This window comes from Eurosta solidaginis, chromosome 4, assembly GCF_040869045.1.
Source record: "Eurosta solidaginis isolate ZX-2024a chromosome 4, ASM4086904v1, whole genome shotgun sequence".
Classification (NCBI taxonomy): domain Eukaryota; kingdom Metazoa; phylum Arthropoda; class Insecta; order Diptera; family Tephritidae; genus Eurosta; species Eurosta solidaginis.
The window spans coordinates 183,773,412-183,796,295 of NC_090322.1; the positions used below are offsets into that span (position 1 = coordinate 183,773,412).

General features: G+C 36.0%; 1 protein-coding gene across 1 annotated transcript in view; it reads right to left on the reverse strand.

The window, feature by feature from the left end:
* N (neurogenic locus Notch protein) overlaps window positions 1–22,884 on the reverse strand; it is a 328,538-nt gene that overhangs the window by 91,277 nt on the left and 214,377 nt on the right. The window lies entirely within an intron of this gene.

Sequence of the window (22,884 nt, forward strand, 5' to 3'; positions counted from 1 at the left end):
GATCTATTAAGGTAAACTAGAAAATGCAGAGTGGAGAGGAAATTAGAGAGGATGAAAAGGGTTAGCCGGAGGAGAGGCAGGTGGATAAATAGACAAAGTCGGAACCATGTCTGTCCGATTTGATCATACGGCTATATCAAGTTTGTCTAAACGTTTCCAGGGTCAGCAAGAGCTGTTTAAAATAAAGTTTTGATAGGCCTTTTATTTCTTGTTTGCCATCAATGAACTTTTATATGCTCAAATTTTTTGAAGTATTGTTGCAGTAAAACCTCTGCCGCTTTATATTTTTACGCCAGCCACCATTTTCTGTTCAATGAACTTCCCTATTAATGGATCTTTACATAGATAAGTGTTGCTATCCCAGCTATCCAGCTGTGTTGACTATAGCTTTTCCATTTCCACTCAGGAAAAGAAAATAAACCCTACCGCAAAAGGAAACCCAGACCGCAAGCGTTTTTTTCCTGCACGTTACTTTATATTTAGGAAAGGCTTGAAATATAGTACTTTTTTATGATACTGTAAAAAATCAAATCTGCAGATAAGTCAAGAAGCAACACTTAAAATTATGAGAGCGAGTATTTGTTGTTGCATGTAGAAAACTTATGACGGTAAATGAAAAACTTTCTACGTTTTCTATGGATTCTAGACAAGAGCAGGGCCGGTGTCGTGCTTTTGAATCATGGATGAAATACCAATTTCATTCAAATCATAAATATGAGCCCGTCAAATCAGTTCTTAAAACTATAATAAATTATAGGTTTATGAGTATGCGTGTTGCTAGCTCCCATGTGGATTTCGAACACGGATCGTATAGAACGACAAGGCCAAAATTTTTTTGAAAACTCATTAAGTCAAACTTTAGTTTTTTATAAAAGATGCTCTTGTGGGGTCAACACCATTTACATACATATAACAAAAAAAAAAAAAAACAAGTGTATCAAAATTCAATTTAAAATTCGCACACATAAAGATTGTCAACCTCTTCTAACCCCTTTTGAAGTATTACAAAATTTGTTAAAAAAAATAACAAGGAAAAAGGCCAACAAATAAAAGGGACATTGCTTAACGAAGGGCATAAATTGATGTTACTTTGTTTTAAATTTTGTACAAGAACAATAAACAACAAACGAAATAATAAAGCAGTGGACAAGAATACGACTATACAGGGTGATGCAAAAATTATGTTTATGAAAACCAACAGCGATACTTTACAAACTCAGCCGAATGCATAACAAATTATCAATTTCGCAAATTTTTTAAATGCTGGCGATTGCAGAGTTGACATTACTCAAGCATCCATGAATCCCTTGACTAAAATAATATAACAATAAATCGCAGCTACAGTTTTATGGCAAGAGGCGATTAGAATACCCAAATGATTCTAGAGGTTGTGTAGCGCAACCCTTTCAAGGGGTTATTAAAACGCAATTTATAGCTTCTGTAACCCAATTGTTAACCTCACCTACCCGTGTCGGATCCTGTTTTATTGGCAACCGAAGTTCTGGCGAGCCGAACTTTTTTCAATGTGGTCATTTTTAATCGGTCCTGAGATGGTAGGGCTTGTTGTTGTTGTTGTTGTAGCAGTGCTTCGCCCCATCCAAAAAGCGCAAACATTTACAAATTGTCATCAATAGAGGGTATTGAGTCCAAGGAAACTAACAGTTTCAACAGGGGTGGACCATAATGAGAGGGGTTTTAGAGGCGTTGGTTTCGCATTGCACTTAAAAAGATGGATGGTGTTATGTGGGGACATATTGCAAGCAGTTCATAAATTATGAATGTCGCGGTTGATTCTGGATAGATAAGAGTTTAATCTGTTATAGTATCCAGATCTAAGTTGAGCTAGAGTTATGCACATCTACCTAGGGAGAGTGCGTTCCTCTCCTGCGAATTCTGGGTATGTTCTTTAAGAACTGGATTCGCGGGGCGATTCCTGGCATAGAGGTCCGACGCCTTTTGTGGACATCACTGAATACCTGTTTATGTTGTTTTCTTCATAAGGCTGTGCTCTCTGGTGCCTTATTTCTTCACAAGACCCTGTATGTTGCGCTGATATAGGGCATTTAGCTTTGCACTTTTAACTTCCATTATCTTTTTACCTTCCATACTAGCCACTTTTACGTACAAAGCAAGTACAGATATTTATGTGCTTGATTTAAAAATAAAAGCCAAAAAAAAATTAACAAAATCGCTTCCAGAACTTAAGTTTTGCCCTGAAGATGAATGTCGAAAGGAAGTTGTAAGCGCAAGTAAATGAAAGGAGTAAAGACAAAATTGCAGAAAGCGAAAAAACATTTTATGACAAAATGTAAGCACTGCACCAATAGCAAATCTATGTACATATGTATGTAGGTGTGTTTCTTCGAAAAAGTTTAGCAGTAAAACCAAAAATCGAAAAAAACAAAAGTGAACACACACAACAAAGTGTGTTTGTGTTCATTTGTTTTAGTTACTCTTTTTTGACATGTTTATGCTTATGTAAACACCGATAAATATGCCCACAAGTACATTTAGAAAAAAAAAACTGTTTGTTCCTGTTTACTGTGCACTTTTTGTCATGCTTTTGGAATTATTTTTTGTGCCCTCATCAAAACTCAATACCGCATTTTGAGTATGCCCTCAATGTAATGAAATTTAATATTTTGTCTGAAGATGAATTCAATCATACATATCAGCATTCTAAAGAGTACAAAAATAAATGGCAAACGTTATGAGGCTATTAGAGTAGACAGATGTCCTTCACAAACTAGTTAGATTTTTACAATGAACTACTTTTTTTCTTATAACTGTGGTTTAGCTGCACTTTAGAATGGTACTACTGGGCGTATGCCTAATTTAATTTGGTAAATTTGAGCTGGCGCCTTATTTAATTGTACGATTACAAACTTTTAAAAATAGTTGGTCTTCGAAACCTGCTGGACCACCAAACAAGTTTGAAGTTGACAAAAATAATAATAATATGAAAAACATCCCTGCCTTCAAGCTGTCCTCGATTGGTTGAATGCTGCAGGTAGTGTTTAATAGGGACCCTGCAGCGAATCAACTAGTTCCTTATTAAAAGATGGCACTAGTTTGAATCCCGTCTTCACGCACTCCTTTCAACTGCCACTTTTAACATTGTCATGTCCGACGAAATGGTAACTGCTCCACTTTGCACACCTTTTGAACGGGTTCTGAACTGGTTTAGTCGTAGATGGTTCTGAAATTTTCGCTGCTCCTGATTAATTAATTTTAATACTGATAGTTCAGACTTAAGCGCTGTTGATACACGTGCGGCTACTACCTGTTCCTTTCTCTCTTCGATTGGCACCAGATTGCGTGACTGTTTGTCGTTTCTTATGTACGTGAAAAATATCCAGGAGCTATTCTAGACAGTTTGCTGTTCTTAAATCTATGCGGGAAGGATATGACCAGGAAAGCCTCTAATTCCTTATACTACTGTGCTTATCCTAGCACTGTTAAAAAATTTGTGGATGGAGTGTTATACAGTCCTCTTACGGTTGGGAAACTCGAAACTTTCTGGAAAAGCCAAATGGCAGTTTGGGATTAAAACTTCAGGGGGGGGGGGGGGGGGGGCGCTCGAGGGTGTGATGGAAATTAATTTCCTCACTCTCGATCGCCTCGAGCCATTTGGAAAAGCAATCAATGTGCAGATACTACCAGTATATGCAGCTACATCCTCTTGGCAGGAGGAATATCAAATTTTTAAGTACACCAAGGGTGGTCTATCGTGGCTGACGTATGCCGATGATATTATTGAATTAACAAAAGCGGCGTAAGTCATGCCTTCTCTTGTTTCGATAAATAGGCAGGAAAAGGGAGGTAGCTTATCTGAGAACCAGCATGTTTAACGAAAACAATGTCAGCTTAAAATCAAAGAGAGCTTAATTCTCGTCAACAAGCTATTTTGGATTGAATGGAGGTAACTGAAGAGTAATTTAATAATTTTAATTACAGTATATCTAATTGTTTATCTCCTATAACTCCGTGTGACAAACATCATGTTCCCTTAGTTGTAAGCATTGATTACTACAATTATTTGCCTATTTGTGAAGCCAATAATGATAAAATCGTATTTAATTTCTCAAAATGTGACTTTCAAAGTTTAAATAGCTCGTTGCTTGAGATTAATTGGGATTCCCTCTTATCTGACATGTCAACATCTAACTCTTTTCTGAAATTCAAGAAGGCTGCAAATGAGCTTTGTTTGAAGTATGTACCTTTAAAAAAAAAATGCCATACAGAGTGCCTTGGTACACGAAAGGTTTAAAAAAGCTAAAAAATCTTAGAAATAAATATTATAAAAAATTTCGGAAATCTAAATGCCAGAATTTTTTTGTTATGTATCAGCGGTACTCAAAATAATTCACAAGGGTAGATAAACATCTTCGAAAAAATTACACTCGTTCTGCTGAGTCCAGCATTAAATATAATCCTAAATTCTTTTGGACTTATATCAAATCCAAGAGATCGTGTTCAAACATCGCTAAATCGGTTTTCTTAGATGATAATTTCGCGGAGGTTCCTAAAGATGTGGTTGACCTCTTCGCTGATTTTTTTAAGTCCAACTTCGTATCGGATGATTCCGATGCTTTACCAAGCTTTTCTTCTGACGAAAACACGTGCCTCAACTTCGCTTCCCTCACACTTTCTTCTGAAGATATCTCCAGCGGGCTATCGTTGCTAAAGCCTTCTTCGGAAACTGATGTCGATGGTCTGTCTGCGGTCCTCTTTAAATGTTGTCCAGCTTTTGTTGAGCCTTTGAAAATCTTGTTTAACAAGTTGCTGGCGTCTGGTAGCTTCATTGATGACTGGAAAGTCACTTACATAACTCCCATTCTAAAAAGTGGTAAGAAAAATAATGTTAGAAATTATCGGCCCATATCAAAACTTTCAACCATATCTAAACTTTTTGAGTGCGTAGTGAAAGAGAAGATTTATTTTGCTACAAAGTCCATTATATCTCATAACCAACATGGCTTTGTTCCCGGAAGGTCTACAGTTTCGAACTTAGCGGCTTTTAGTGACTACTGCATAACAGCGTTTTCTGATGGTCATCAAGTAGATTGTATATACACAGACTTTTCAAAAGCTTTCGATAAAGTCTCGCATAAAATTCTAGTTAAAAAACTGGCTTGTTTAGGTTTTCATTCCTACTTCTTGGAATGGATCAAATCCTATTTATCGAATAGACGCTGTGTTGTTACTATTGACGGCATGTGTTCCGAATCTTTCGTGGCCACTTCAGGCGTACCCCAAGGAAGCGTTCTTGGACCTCTACTGTTTGTCTTATTTATTAATGATATTGGAAGTTGTTCTTCATTCGCCAAGTGTTTGCTTTATGCAGACGATCTTAAGTTATTTGCTGTAGTCAAAGACTCTTTCGATGAAGCAAGGCTACAGCAGGATGTTAATGCTCTTTATCTATGGTGTAGTAAATCACATTTATCTTTAAATATAAAGAAGTGTTTCAAAATGACTTTTGCGAAAATTTTTAATGTACGTAGTACGTCTTACAGCATTTCAAATGTTACTCTGCTAAATGTTAATGAAGTTAAAGACTTAGGAGTTATATTTGACACAAAACTCTCTTTCAATAGCCACATTAATTTCATTATCGCGAAAGCTTACTCAGTTCTGGGGTTTGTACGTCGTAACAGCACTAATTTCTCAGACCCATATACCTTGAAACTTTTATTTACAAGCTTTGTGCGCTCGCATCTTGAGTATGCTGTCTTCGTGTGGAGGCCCTATAATCAACTTCCGATTCAAAGGATTGAGCGTGTACAAAAGGTTTTCCTTAAATTTGCCCTACGGTTTCTGAATTTTGAAAACCCGGTTCCGGCCTACACAGCTCGTCTTCAACTGATAAACTTGCAATCTCTGGAAAGCCGTAGATCTATCTTGTCTTTAACGTTTACGTTTAACATGATTCAAGGCATCGTTGATTGCCCATATCTCTTGCATAAAATATGTTTCAATGTCCCTAGACGTAATCTTCGTGTATCTTATCCATTTTATCTACCCAAAGTAAAAACGACATTTGCTGGAAATGCACCTTTGGTGCGCTCTTTGAGAGAATTTAATACTTTGTCAGAAACTACTGTCATTGATTTTACAATGACAAAACAGGCTTTCTTAAATCTTCTGTACACTACTCTGTAATGTAAATTTATCTAATTTGTAAATTTATCTAATTCATTATGTAGTCTGTAAGAAACATTGTATTTCAGAGATTACTATATTAAATAAATAATAATAATAATAATAATAATCCTATCTCGAGGAATAAAACGCTCTATGAGTCTCTTATCATACCTGCCCTAATGTACGGCTAGGAATAATGAACGTTGTCCAGAAAAGATGAAACGGTGCTTGGAGTACAGGAGAGAAAAGTCGGTGGTCTTGTCCATCATAAGAACGGTAGATGAGAGAGATTTAGTTATGAACTGAAGGCTTTATCATGTTTAGAATAAAATAAAACATATTATCAGAAAGCGAACATCGTACTTATAATTTTCGCTCAAGATATTTTTAGTGCAGTACATCTGACTTTTTTTTATTTGGTAATAAAGATGAAGGGGTCACAAGGGGTGCAAAACGAAGTTGAATAAAATCTGAAACAGTTACAGCTTTGTTGTCCTAGAATAAGGCGTAGCACTTCCACTCTTTGTCATTAGTTATTTTGTAATTTTTGTTTATACGGGATGTAAATATGTTGAAGAAACCTTTAGCAACATGTTGCATCAGTACATATCAAGTTTATAATGCCTTCGTGAAAAATGTGAAAAAGTGCCTGGAAGGAGGGAGTAAAGTGCCGACATATGAAATGTTACTCTTATTATAAGGTTAAATATCTACTTGTAGAACAAACCTTAAACAATTCAGGATTCTGTATGCGAGCCTCAAAAGCTCCTTGTGACCCCCTTAATCCTTAAATGCAAATTAAAAGGAAACAATGCGAATGGAGTATTAATCTGTTCACAGATAATCAACTTTACGCGGCCATCTTTCACAAAAATACTATGGATACTCCGTAAGGTGATACCGCAAAGATACATTTGTCTGAATAAACTTATAGTTCAGCTATTCTAGTTTACTTTAAATTTGCATTTAAAGGTTAAACTGGTCACAAGATGTCCTTCGGCCATGTGAGCAGAGCCCTGATGTGTTTAAGCTTCGTTTCGTAAGAAACTTAAAGAAAAGTTATAACAATTAGAAAAAAGTTTTCCTAAGCAGGTCGCCCCACATCAGTGATTTGGCGAAGACCTCAAGTACATTTCAGCCATGATAAGCGTCTCAGTGAAAATTCATTTGCCTTCCGTTCGGAGTCGGCATAAAACAAGTAGGTCTCGTTCAGCCAATTTGTGGGAAAAATTAAAAAGAAGCACGACGCAAATTGGAAGAGAAGCTCCGCCTAAAATCTCTTTGGTGGTTATCGCGTCTTGCATTTATTTATTTAGTTTATAAAGGAAAATCCCCCATTTCTCCTTCCACTACTTTTTCACATGTTTCCGAAAGAACCAGGTATGTAGTTGCTATGTGTATATGCAACATGTTGCTAACGGTTTGCTTGGCATTTTCACTTCTTGGATAAAAAACTGTGGAAGGACTAACGATGGAGAGTTGAAGTGTTAATATGAAATGTTCAGCATTGTGCAGGGAGGATTGTTTTCTAGGACACAAAAGTTGTAAAATAACTCAGACGTGCTGTAATGTAAATATGTTTAGCAAAATTAACTGTACGAAGTGCGTTTTCTTGAAAAACATCATGGTTACTTTTTTGCAAGAAAAAGTTCTAATTTTGTTGTACTGAGAGATTCAATTCCCTAAACCATAAAAAAATTTCCTGAATGGCAAAACCACATTAACAAAGTAAGTCACGTTAAAGTTAGCTATAGCAACCAAAGCTCAACCAGAACACTAATAAACAAGCCAAATCGCGGAGTAATTAAGACAACTTAGTAAATTATCAATTAAACTTTAGATGAGAGTTAATTAAATAAATGCTCAAATTTTTAGCTAAGAAAAGCCAAAGGCAAAAAAAAAGTACAAAACATAACAGTTAGTCAAATATATGTACATACAAGGATTTATATGTATATTTCTACCGACCGTCCGTCTATCTAACTAACTAACGAACTATTACTATACATTATAAGCGCGCAAATAGTTGTTGCTAGCCCATTTTTGTTGCTTTGTGGCTTGTTTGTTGGTCAATTAAAAAAGCCCTAAAAGACCTGTTCACTGTTGGCTAACCGATCTACCAATCTATCGGTCGTTCATCCATTTGACTGTTGGTCTGTTTACAAGTGCGGCTGTTTGTAGCATTTAAGACGTGCACTGACTACCGACGATTGCTAGCGGCTGCCGCAAAAGAAGTAAGTTTTTCTAATAAGCAGAAACAACAACAAGAACAACAAATAAATTGTTTTTATTTTTCATTTTTCCAAGAAAGGTTGGCTATAAATGGTATCGAGGTAATGTGTTGAAACAGAAAAGAAAAAAAAGTAATAATAAAATAAATAAATAAAAGCACAATGTGGTAAAAAAAATTAAACAAAAACAAGTAAGGAAGGCTAAGTTCGGCTGTAACCGAACATTACATACTCAGTTGAGAGCTGTGGAGACAAATTAAGGGAAAATCACCGTTTAGCAAAATGAATCTAGGGTAACCCTGGAATGTGTTTGTATGACATGTGTATCAAATGAAAGGCATTAAAGAGTATTTTAAGAGGAAGTGGGCCTTAGTTCTATAGGTGGACGCCTTTTCGAGATATTGCCAAAAAAGTTGGACCAGGGGCGACTCTAGAATTTGTTTGTACGATACGGGTATCAAATGAAAAGTGATAATGAGTATTTTAAAAGGGAGTGGGCCTTAGTTCTATAGCTGGACGCCTTTTCGAGATATCGCCATAAAGGTGGACCAGGGGTGACTCTAGAATTTGTTTGTACTATATGGGTATCAAATGAAAGGTGTTAGTGAGTATTTTAAAAGGGAGTGGGCCTTAGTTCTATAGGTGGACGCCTTTTCGGAATATCGTTATAAAAGTGGACCAGGGTTGACTCTAGAATGCGTTTGTACGATATGGGTATCAAATGAAAGGTGTTAATGAGTATTTTAAAAGGGCGTGGGCCTTAGTTCTATAGGTGGACGCCTTTTCAAGATATCGCCATAAAGGTGGACCAGGGGTGACTCTAGAATTTGTTTGTACGATATGGGTATCAAATGAAAGGTGTTAATGAGTATTTTAAAAGGGCGTGGGCCTTACTTCTATAGGTGGACGCCTTTTCAAGATATCGCCATAAAGGTGGACCAGGGGTGACTCTAGAATTTGTTTGTACGATATGGGTATCAAATGAAAGGTGTTAATGAGTATTTTAAAAGGGCGTGGGCCTTAGTTCTATAGGTGGACGCCTTTTCAAGATATCGCCATAAAGGTGGACCAGGGGTGACTCTAGAATTTGTTTGTACGATATGGGTATCAAATGAAAGGTGTTAATGAGTATTTTAAAAGGGCGTGGGCCTTACTTCTATAGGTGGACGCCTTTTCAAGATATCGCCATAAAGGTGGACCAGGGGTGACTCTAGAATTTGTTTGTACGATATGGGTATCAAACGAAAGGTGTTAATAAGTGTTTTAAAATGGAGTGGGCCTTAGTTCTATAGGTGGACGCCTTTTCGAGATATCGCCATAAAGGTGGACCAGGGGTGACTCTAGAATTTGTTTGTACGATATGGGTATCAAATGAAAGGTGTTAATGAGTATTTTAAAAGGGCGTGGGCCTTAGTTCTATAGGTGGACGCCTTTTCAAGATATCGCCATAAAGGTGGACCAGGGGTGACTCTAGAATTTGTTTGTACGATATGGGTATCAAATGAAAGGTGTTAATGAGTATTTTAAAAGGGCATGGGCCTTACTTCTATAGGTGGACGCCTTTTCAAGATATCGCCATAAAGGCGGACCAGGGGTGACTCTAGAATTTGTTTGTACGATATGGGTATCAAATGAAAGGTGTTAATGAGTATTTTAAAAAGGAGTGGGCCTTAGTTCTATATGTGGACGCCTTTTCAAGATATCGCCATAAAGGTGGACCAGGGGTTACTCTAGAATGTGTTTGTACGATATGGGTATCAAATGAAAGGTGTTAATGAGTATTTTAAAAGGTCGTGGGCCTTAGTTCTATGGGTGGACGCCTTTTCAAGATATCGCCATAAAGGTGGACCAGGGGTGACTCTAGAATTTGTTTGTACGATATGGGTATCAAATGAAAGGTGTTAATGAGTATTTTAAAAGGGCGTGGGCCTTAGTTCTATAGGTGGACGCCTTTTCAAGATATCGCCATAAAGGTGGACCAGGGGTGACTCTAGAATTTGTTTGTACGATATGGGTATCAAATGAAAGGTGTTAATGAGTATTTTAAAAGGGCATGGGCCTTACTTCTATAGGTGGACGCCTTTTCAAGATATCGCCATAAAGGCGGACCAGGGGTGACTCTAGAATTTGTTTGTACGATATGGGTATCAAATGAAAGGTGTTAATGAGTATTTTAAAAGGGCATGGGCCTTAGTTCTATAGGTGGACGCCTTTTCGAGATATCGCCATAAAGGTGGACCAGGGGTGACTCTAGAATTTGTTTGTACGATATGGGTATCAAATGAAAGGTGTTAATGAGTATTTTAAAAGGGCGTGGGCCTTACTTCTATAGGTGGACGCCTTTTCGAGATATCGCCATAAAGGTGGACCAGGGGTGACTCTAGAATTTGTTTGTACGATATGGGTATCAAATGAAAGGTGTTAATGAGTATTTTAAAAGGGCGTGGGCCTTAGTTCTATAGGTGGACGCCTTTTCAAGATATCGCCATAAAGGTGGACCAGGGGTGACTCTAGAATTTGTTTGTACGATATGGGTATCAAATGAAAGGTGTTAATGAGTATTTTAAAAGGGCATGGGCCTTACTTCTATAGGTGGACGCCTTTTCAAGATATCGCCATAAAGGCGGACCAGGGGTGACTCTAGAATTTGTTTGTACGATATGGGTATCAAATGAAAGGTGTTAATGAGTATTTTAAAAAGGAGTGGGCCTTAGTTCTATATGTGGACGCCTTTTCGAGATATCGCCATAAACGTGGACCAGGGGTGACTCTAGAATGTGTTTGTACGATGTACAATATGGGTATCAAATTAAAGGTATTAATGAGTATTTTAAAAAGGAGTGGGCCTTAGTTCTATATGTGGGCGCCTTTTCGAGATATCGACCAAAATGTGGACCAGCGTGATCCAGAACATCATCTGTCGGGTACCGCTAATTTATTTATATATGTAATACCACGAACAGTATTCCTTCCAAGATTCCAAGGGCTTTTGATTTCGCCCTGCAAAACTTTTTCATTTTCTTCTACTTAATATGGTAGGTGTCACACCCATTTTACCAAGTTTTTTTGTAAAGTTATATTTTGCGTCAATAGACCAATACAATTACCATGTTTCATCCCTTTTTTCGTATTTGGTATATAATTATGGCATTTTTTTAATTTTTCGTAATTTTCGATATCGAAAAAGTAGGCGTGGTCATAGTCGGATTTCGGCCATTTTTTACACCAATACAAAGTGAGTTCAGATAAGTACGTGAACTGAGTTTAGTAAAGATATATCGATTTTTGCTCAAGTTATCGTGTTAACGGACGAGCGGAAGGACAGACGGTCGACTGTTTATAAAAACTGGGCGTGGCTTCAACCGATTTCGCCCTTTTTCACAGAAAACAGTCATCGTCCTAGAATCTAAGCCTCTACCAAATTTCACAAGGATTGGTAAATTTTGTTCGACTTATGGCATTAAAAGTATCCTAGACAATTTAAATGAAAAAGGGCGGAGCCACGCCCATTTTGAAATTTTCTTTTATTTTTGTATTTTGTTGCAACCTATCATTACTGGAGTTGAATGTTGACATAATTTACTTATATACTGTAAAGATATTAACGTTTCTTTTAAAAAAGATTTTTTTTAAAGTGGGCGTGGTCGTTCTCCGATTTTGCTAATTTTTATTAAGCAGACATATAGTAATAAGAGTAACGTTTCTGCCAAATTTCATCATGATATCTTCAACGACTGCCAAATTACAGCTTGCAAAACTTCTAAATTACCTTCTTTTAAAAGTGGGCGGTGCCACGCCCATTGTCCAAAATTTTACTAGTTTTCTATTCTGCGTGATAAGTTCAACTGACCTACCAAGTTTCATCGCTTAATCCGTATTTGGTAATGAATTATCGCCCTTTTCGATTTTTCGAAATTTTCGACATCGAAAAAGTGGGCGTGATTATCGATATCGTTCATTTTAAATAGCGATCTGAGATGAGTGCTCAGGAACCTACATACCAAATTTCATCAAGATACCTCAAAATTTACTCAAGTTATCGTGTTAACGGACGGACGGACAGACGGACGGACGGACATGGCTCAATCGAATTTTTTTTCGATACTGATGATTTTGATATATGGAAGTCTATATCTATCTCGATTCCTTTATACCTGTACAACCAACCGTTATCCAATCAAAGTTAATATACTCTGTGAGCTCTGCTCAACTGAGTATAAAAAAAAAACAACAACAGTAACCAGCTTGTGTGTAAGCTGCAACAAAACAAATGGGCCTGAGAAAAAAGCGTTTATTTAAACAAGAAATTTGTCTTTATTTCACCAAACGATTGAATGAGCATCAACAGCAAAAACTACAAGATTAAAGAAATCACGTAAAAGGAAAAAAGTAAAGAAACAAATTTTACAAAAAAAGTAAACTTTTAAGTCGCACCTTGTGTGTTGTATTGTCTATGTAACAACAGTTGCAACAATGTTGCTGCAGTTTGTAAACAACAAAGACGGTGTGTTGAATGATGTTGCACACTTTGGGAAATGCAACAACAACAATTGCCGTTATATGAAGAAATGCAGTCGAAGAGTGAAAAATTGTAAGGCAAAAAGCAGTTGATTCACACAAACACACTCAGACACGGAAAAAAATTGTTGTAGCAGTAAGTATTTACAACAACTGTAGTCGGCATAAATATTACATATGCGCTCGAAATATTACTAACGTAACGCTAACGGCTCTTGTCAACAACAGCAACTGCAACAGCAGCACGTTAATGCCGAAAATAGCATTACAATTAATTTGCAATTGTCAGCGACGTGTAATGATGACAATAATGATTATGATCAAAAAAATGAATTAATTATATTTAGAAATTGTTGCCAATCATCTTTATTAGGTAACAATGGATAAACATATATGTATATGAGAAGAGGAACTGCTTTATAACTGGAGCTAAAGAGATCTGGTGGCCTAATTGACTCATATTGAGGAAATGAACAACTATATTGAAGATAAGCAAATAAATATTTGAGTTTTGAGTTTTTCATGTAATATCAATAAAAGTAAATTTCTAAAAAAATAGCTTTGCTTGAATAATAGAATTCATATAAGCAAAAACAATTGACTGAAAACATTTAGCGAAAGTATGATCAATGCTCCTTAAACGATTACCTCATTCTTCGTGTTATCACATCGGCGCGAGCAATATAAACCCATATAAAACCATCTAGGCCATCCCGCCCTTTCCACCCCCTAGTTCCATGAGGAACTTTGGGGGCGCGAGAGCATCGGCTGTTAATGAAACAGGATTCTCCAAGGGTAGGTGAGGTTGACAATTGGGTTGGAGAAGCTATATATATCGCCTCTTACATAAGGTCAACCCACCTACCAAGTCTCATCGCTTTATCCGTCTTTGGTAATGAATTATCGCACTTTTTCGGTTTTTCGAAATTTTCGATATCGAAAAAGTGGGTGTGTTTATATTCCGCTTTCGTTCATTTTAAATAGCGATCTGAGATGAGTGCCCAGGAACTTACATACCAAATTTCATTAAGATACCTCAAAACTTACTCAAGTTATCGTGTTTACGGACAGACGGACGGACGGACATGGCTAAATGAATTTATTTTTTCGTCTATATCCACCTCGATTTGTTTATGCCGTTACGGCGTACCGTTGTGCGAACAAAATTAATATACTCTGTGAGCTCTGCTCAGCCGAGTATAAATAGTGCAATGCGGAAAATTTTGGTGTAATTGAACAGTATAACACTTTTCAGAGTGATATCAAAACTAATTTTGGAGTCAACTATGTTGCTCGTTGTTTTGAGTAATGGCAGATTTGAACAGCACGCCTCAGTGGTGTGGTGGTAGCGTGATCCTCTTTTCACACTGAACATCCTGGGTTCAAGTGCCGGCCGAAGTAACATCACGACCGGCGTCGCTTTATAGGTTCAATTCCTGGGCAAAGTAACATCAAAAATTTAGAACCAAGCTTTTTCAATTAGAATAAAGTTTCTAGTCCCGGCCGTGGCAACATCAAAATTTTATACTCAGCTGAGCAGAGCTCACAGAGTAGATTAATTTTGTTTGAATAACGGTAATCCGTAACGGCATAAAATAATCGAGATAGATAGACTTTTATATATCAAAATGATCGGTATGTAGGTTCCTGGGCACTCATATCAGATCGCTATTTAAAATGAACGAAATCGGACTATAACCACGCCCACTTTTTCGATATCGAAAATTTCGAAAAACCGAAAAAGTGCGATAATTCATTACCAAAGGCGAATAAAGCGATGAAACTTGGTGCATGGGTTGACCTTATGACGTAGAATAGAAAATTTGTAAAATTTTGGACAATGGCCGTGACAACGCCCACTTTTGAAAGAAGGTAATTTGAAAGTTTTGCAAGCTGTAATTTGGCAATCCTTGAAGTTATCATGATGAAATTCGGCAGGAGCGTTACTCCTATTCCTATATGTATGCTAAACAAAAATTAGCAAAATCGGATGACGAACACGCCCACTTTAAAAAAAAAAATTTTAAATCAAATTTTAACAAAAAATTTAATATCTTTACAGTATATAAGTAAATTATGTCAATAGTCAACTCCAGTAATGATATGGTGCAACAAAATACAAAAATAAAAGAAATTTTCAAAATGGGCGTGGCTCCGCCCATAAGTCGAACAGAAATTTACCAATCCTTGTGAAATTTGGTAGTGGCATAGATTCTATGGCGATAACTGTTTGCTGTGAAATTGGGCGAAATCGGTTGAAGCCACGCCCAGTTTTTATACACAGTCGACGGTCTGTCCTTCTGCTCGGCCGTAAACACGATAACTTGAGCAAAAATCAATATATCTTAACTAAACTTACGTCACGTACTTATCTGAACTCACTATATCTTGGTATTAAAAAAGGGCGAAATCCGACTATGACCACGCCCACTTTTTCGATATCGAAAATTTCGAAAAATAAAAAAAAATGTCATAATTCTATACCAAATACGAAAAAGGGATGAAACATGGTGATTGGATTGGTTTTTTGACGCAAAATATAACTTTAGAAAAAAACTTTGTAAAATGGGTGTGACATCTACCATATTAAGTAGAAGAAAATTAAAAACTTCTGCAGGGCGAAATCAAAAGCCCTTGGAATCTTGGCAGGAATAGTGTTCGTGGTATTACATATACAAATAAATTAGCGGTACCCGGCAGATGATGTTCTGGGTCACCCTGGTCCACATTTTGGTCGATATCTCGAAAACGCCTTCACATATACAACTACCACCACTCCCTTTTAAAACCCTCATTAATACCTTGATACCCATATCGTACAAACAAATTCTAGAGTCAGCCCTGGTCCACCTTTATGGCGATATCCCTAAATGTCGTCCACCTATAGAACTATGGCCCACTCCCTTTTAAAATACTCTTTAACCGTAAAGTTCATGAATAATTTTTCTTCTTAGTTCGCATGGCTGGGTACACGGGCACCACAAGGCAGTTCATACGTGAGAACTACTAGTGGTACCTGGGTATCCCCGCTATGAGAACTAGTAATAAAAAACTAATTTTAGTAATAAAAAACTAATTTATTAAAAAACCATCTTTATGAAAGTATATTTGAAAAAATTGTCTCTCCTTTCTGTAGAAAACTTATTACCATACGATGCCACAAAATTTTAACTCGTTTCTATTTGTAGATTATTTAAAAATGGCTTTTGAATATGCAAAAGGTACCCATCTATGCACAGGACGGTTAAACATTTCATTTGATACTCATGTCATACAAACACATTCCAGGGTTACCCTGTGTTCATTTTCCTACATGGTAATTTTCCCTTATTTTCAGCTGAGTATGTAATGTTCGGTTACACCCGAACTAAGCCTTCCTTACTTGTTTTACATAAATTCTATTTTTAGAATAGTTTTTTACTGCACTTGGTTTTTGACACCAACATATTTTTGTGCGTACGTAAGTCAATTTCAAGAAAATACTGACATACTTGATTGCTTCTGAGCTCTCCAAAAATTTGGCCGAATTCAAATTTTTCAAATACATACATTTCACTTGTTTATAGCTCAAGATAGAAAAATATATGCTTTGTGGAACAAATAGGGTCCTTACCGCTAGGAATTTTGAAACATCGTGTAGCGAACTCCAACTCATCACAACACACACTCAGTGCGCAGATGTAGCCTTCTAGTTACCAATACCAGAAGGGAGGGTTGCTGGCGCTTGTGCACTATTTCACGACTCGCTGGACGGGAGTCATGGCGCTAGCTAAACTAGTAATATCAAATATCGATTCCTCGTTTATAAATAAATTTTAGAGTAATATACGAGGAGGTATATGCATACTGATGCTACTCTTTGATACATTATCAATTAAGGAGATATCATAACCGTTAGAACTCGTTATGGATGTCAAAAGGAGCTAAAAATAATACTCCTCTTTGCATACGTTTAGAACTGAAATGGAGTTTTCGCCCGTATGGACACGCAATGTTAAAAAGAAGTAAAAAATGCAAGACGTTCGGAGCTTTGTACAGTAATCCCTTGCTCGTTAAAGAGCGATCAAAAATAAATATTTGAATGATAAATTTTTTACTGGGGGTGGGTTAGTACACGCATAAGCGTTTCTTGTGAGAAGCGTCAAGGCACATTTCGCTAACTCATAAAATTGATAGCGGCTTCGTGGAATCAACGCCAAAAAAACTCCAATACCAAGCCTTAGGTCAGACATCAATATTGCTTACGATTAAAACAAATACTATGCCAAATAAATTAATATTTTGCCTCACTACAAACATATGATTGGGCTATTCATGATGGCAAATGGTGTATAGAAAATGAGATATTTGGTGGACATGAATACAACGATGTAACGAAAGTCTTTCAAAATTGTGCGGAAATACATACGATGAAAAGAGTCAGACAAGTGGCTTCCAAAACGAATTTCAACAAAAAGTGTGAAAATGTGTGTCGAAATTAAATTTGTTTCGCAAGCCATCTCAGAAATTTTCCACAGCATACTTTTAAAACTGCAGAAAATCTTGTTAGCGATGTAAATATTATACTGAAAAATTTCTCATGACATACATAATCATATTCTAATATTAAACTAATTAGGTTTGGAAGGATGTCGTGCGGATTAAGGTCGATAATTTTCGCTTATAACTCTCTGCAGACATGTACAAATTTGTTTTAATTTCACACTTGATGTGACAATAACTTTTCCCGATAATTTATTGGATTTGAATTTTTGTGACCATAATAGTGAAACTTTCTCATATGAATCAGCATACATATGTACATACATGCACATAAGGAACAAGTAAGGAAGGGTAAGTTCGGGTGTAACCGAACATTAGATACTCAGCTGAGAGCTTTGGAGACAAATAAGGGAAAATCACCATTTAGCAAAATGAACCTAGGGTAACCCTGGAATGTGTTTGTATGACATGTGTATCAAATGAAAGGTGTTAATGATTATTTAAAACGTAGTGGGCCTTAGTTCTATAGGTGGACGCCTTTTCGAGATATCGCAATAAGGGTGGACCAGGGGTGACTCTAGAATGTGTTTGTACGTTATGGGTATCAAATTAAAAGTATTAATGAGGGTTTTAAAAGGGAGTAGCCCTTAGTTGTATATGTGCAGGCGTTTTCGAGATATCGACCAAAATGTGGATCAGGGTGACCCAGAACATATTCTGTCGGGTACCGCTAATTTCTTTAAATATGTCATACCACGAACAGTATTCCTGTCAAGATTCCAAAGGCTTTTGATTTCGCGCTGTAGAACTTTTTCATTTTCTTCTACTTAATATGGTAGGTGTCACACCCATTTTACAACGTTTTTTCTAAAGTTATATTTTGCGTCAAAAAACCAATCCAATTACCATATTTCATCTCTTTTTTCATATTTGGTATAGAATTATGGCATTTTTTCATTTTTCGTAATTTTCGATATCGGAAAAATGGGCGTGGTCATAGTCGGATTTCGGCCATATTTTATACCAAGATAAAGTACGTGAACTAAGTTTAGTTAACATATATCATTTTTTGCGCAAGTTATCGTGTTAACGGCCAAGCGGAAGGACAGACGGTCGACTATGTATAAAAACTGGGCGTGGCTTCAACCGATTTCGCCCATTTTCACAGAAAACAGTTATCGTCATATAATCTATGTCCCTACCAAATTTCACAAGGATTGGCAAATTTTTGTTCGACTTATGGTATTAAAAGTATTCTAGACGAATTAAAAGAAAAAGGGCGAAGTTACGCCCATTTTGAAATTTTCTTTTATCTTTGTATTTTGTTGCACCATATCATTACTGATATAATTTACTTTTGTACTGTAAAGATATTAAATTTTTTGTTAAAATTTGACTTAAAAAAAAATTTTTTTTAAAAGTGGGCGTGTTGGTCATCTGATTTCGCTAATTTTCATTTAGCACACATATAGTAATAGGAGTAACGTGCCTACCAAATTTCATCATGATATCTTCAACGACTGCCAAATTACAGCTTGCAAAACTTTTAAATTACCTTCTTTTAAAAGTGAGTGGTGCCACGCCCATTGTCCAAAATTTTTCTAATTTTTATTTTGCGTCATAAAGTCAACGCACCTACCAAGTTTCATCGCTTTATCCGTCTTTGGTAATGAATTATCGCACTTTTTCGGTTTTTCGAAATTTTCGATATTGAAAAAGTGGGCGTGGTTGTAGTCCGATTTCGTTCATTTTAAATAGCGATCTGAGATGAGCGCCCAGGAACCTACATACCAAATTTCATCAAGATACCAAGTTTTCGTGTTTACAGACGGACGGACAGACAAACGGACGGACGGACGGACATGGCTAAATGAATTTCTTTTTCACTCAGATCATTTTGATATATAGATGTCTATATCTATCTCGATTAGTTTATGCCGTTACGGATTACCGTTATGCGAACAAAGTTAATATACTCTGTGATAAGTGAACATTTTTAGTATGTAAATTTTTTTTTTTTTTATTCTATGTTTTTTTTTTTGTTACGAGTTAAGATAGCATAGGATAGTTTTCTTATATCAAATGAATTAGAATCAGTGTTAAAATCATGACACAAAAACCGAAAAGGTTTATTTAATTTGAAATTAGTTCTACACTGCCTCAAAAGAAAAGGTTTGTTATGTCTTGACACTCGTGATGGGACGTTAAAGCTTACTTCGTTCAAAATTGGGCTAGAAATCAATCCACGACTTGCAAGAGTTGGAAGGTTGATAAGCTTCAACTGACTAGTATAAGGGGAAAATTATACGCAGTGTCCCACTGGAAATTCCTTTGCTTTTGTATTGATTCAAGCAGGCATGCTTAACGAACGAAACGATATCATTTCGTTACGATAATCAACGCTAATAAACGAAACGAAGTCACTTCGTTTCGTTTATTAACGTTAAGAACGTCAAATTAACGTTAATTTGACGATCTTAACGTTAATAAACGAAACAAAGTGACTTCGTTTCGTTTATTAGCGTTGATTATCGTAACGAAATGATATCGTTTCGTTCGTTAAGCATGCCTGGATTCAAGTCTACCTACATCAAGAAGGATTCCAGACTAATGGTCCGTATTCTAGTATCGTTCTAACTAAAGTGATAAAAAGGGTTTTAGTTACATAAGGGTCACTAAATTCTTTGGACCACCGTTTCACGAAAGAAAGAGCACCTCTAGCCTTATTGACAGCAGCATTAATGTGAAGGTTGAAGCTAAGTTTAGCATCTATAAAGACGAGGAAATTAAAAGTTGCAACTCGAAGGAAAACATTTTCATACATTTGAAAGTGCAAATTCTTTAGCAAATTCTCGACTGCTTTTGATTACGACTTAAGCCGCTTTGCTGGGCATTCATTACAGGAAATACTAAAATATTTGAAACTTAAAAAGCTTGGATTAGTAGAACTATTACAAGCTTACTTATTATGATGACCACTAAATATTTTATGTCCCACATAAACGGCGCAAAACGGAAAATAGAAAAACCAATAACTTTAAAGCAAAGCAAGTTAACATTATTTTGGCGGTTTGCTTGTGGAATTTTTATGTTTTGGAAAGCAATTGCAATTGTAGTTTACACATTTTTAATGGACAATAAGAGAACAATAACGGTAATGCTATACTTATATTTACAGTTAGTCACTTAAATCCACCAAAACAAAATTGCATAGAAAATTGTTTTTATTTCAAAATTTTAAAGCCGCTACAGTTAAGAGGTTATTACGAACAAAAATTTATTTTATGTTGTTAATAGTGTAATCATTACCGAAAATTACAACTTTTAATAAATACAGGTTACAATAATTAAAAACAGATTTGTCCTTTGATAATCTTGGTTGATTGGTTGATGTGCTGCCCAGCCGTCGTAACCGGGCCCAAGTACCGCTCTAGGAGCCATTTTGATGCACTTTCTCTAGGAATAACTTACTTAACTTAATTGGCGCTTAACCATTTAAACGGTTCGTCTCTTGGAATTAGTTATCATGTAAATTAGCCTATTATACAGTGAGATTATCTTTACTCGAACCATTAGTTCAATAAACCTGTTGATACCGTTTATGAAGCATTTTAAAACCTCTCTTAAATCGAACAGCACGAAACCGCCCAGAGTTCGGTACCTGATATTAGCCAGAACTGGACACTGGCAGAGTAAATGGTGCTCGTGCTCGTGTCTCTCTTGGCACCCTGATTTTTTCTTCTTGTGGATAGTGTATATTGGTAAAGGAGTTCTTCGAGCGCGCCTTAGTAAAGGTAATTTGTGTGTGCTGCGTGGGCATGTGACTGATCCCATCACAGTGTTTTCTAGGAGGCGGGGTTAGATCAAACAGTTGTTTGCTGGAGTGTTCTGGTTTGTGCCAATTTAGCAAAAACTGTATGTTCAGCATCTCGTTATGCTCTTCAATGTTGAGCTTTTTGCGTTACTATGTAGACCTGCAGCTTTTTTCAGTGTGTGTTTTTTAGACCAGCCAACCAAACTGGCGAAGTGTAGCACATGTCCGGCCAATTTCTTTGTAAGTTGTTAGCAGCGTTTTCTTTATGAAAAAAGTTCAATTTGGTTTGAACTTAAGTTTCATTCGATTTGAGAAAAATTTCGTTTGATTTGAAAACAATTAAATTTGATTTCATTTGAAATACAAAAAGTTTAATATCATTTGAAAAAAGTTTAATATGATTTGAAAAACGTTTAATTTCATTTGAAAAAGGTTCATTTGAAAAAAAAATATTAATTTTATTTGAAAAAATTTCAGTTGTAATACAAAAATTTTGCTTTTAATTTCAAAAAAGTTTAATTTGATTTGAAGAAAAGTTTCATTTGATTTAAAAAAGGTTTCATTTTATTGAAAAAAATATAATTTAGTTTGAAACAAGTAAAGGTGTCTAAGTTCGGGTGTAACCGAACATTATATACTCAGCGTGAGCTTCAATTGCACATTTCATTTCAGATAAATTACTTTTCTACATAACACATGGCACCGCCCGTTTAAAAAAAATGTGTCTCCCCATTTTCTCTTACAATAAAACTTGATAAGTGAAATACCATTGATTCAAAACTATTGTTTGCTAAGTTATACCTTATTATTCTAGTCTACGACCCTTTTAAACTTGTTTTATATCTAAGTTGCCGTGGTCTTTAACCGATCCCGTCCAATTTTACTAGAAATATTATCTACTATAGGGAAAATTTGTGAACCCAATTTTATTACGATCCGTTAATTTTTCTTAGAGTTAATATAGAACATGGAAAAACATAGAAAATGGCTTAGTCATAAAAGGGGCGGTGCCACGCCCATTTTTTTAAATTTGAAGTTTTTCCTATTTATTGTTATAAATCCACTTGGGAAATGAAATACCATTGATATAAAGCTCTTTTTTGCAAAGATATAGCTTATTTTATTCGTCCACGACCCTTTTAAAAATCTTTCATATAAAAGTGGGCGTAGTCCTTGACCGATTTCGTTAATTTTTCTTCAATGCATTTAACGAGTTTTGATTTATGATTAATAATATTTGTAAAATTGATTTTATCACAAGTGGGCGGTGCCACGCCCATTTTTTTAAATTTTTTCAAATTTTTATCAAGAGTCTCAATATCAGTACGTCAAAGTTCAACATTCTATATGTTATATATATAAAAAGTGGGCGTGGTTATCATCCGATTTCGCTCATTTTCAATACCAATGTATTCTGGGTCCAGATAAGCTCGTGTACCAAATTTGGTGAAGATATCTCAATATTTACTCAAGTTATCGTGTTAACGGGCAGACGGACGGACGGACGGACACGGCGCAATCAAATTTTTTTTCGATGCTGATGATTTTGATATATGGAAGTCTATATCTATATCGATTGCTTTATAACTGTACAACCAACCGTTATCCAATCAAAGTTAATATACTCTGTGTGCAAAGCACGCTGAGTATAAAAAAGTCTCATTTGACTTGAAAACAGTTTCAGTTTACTTG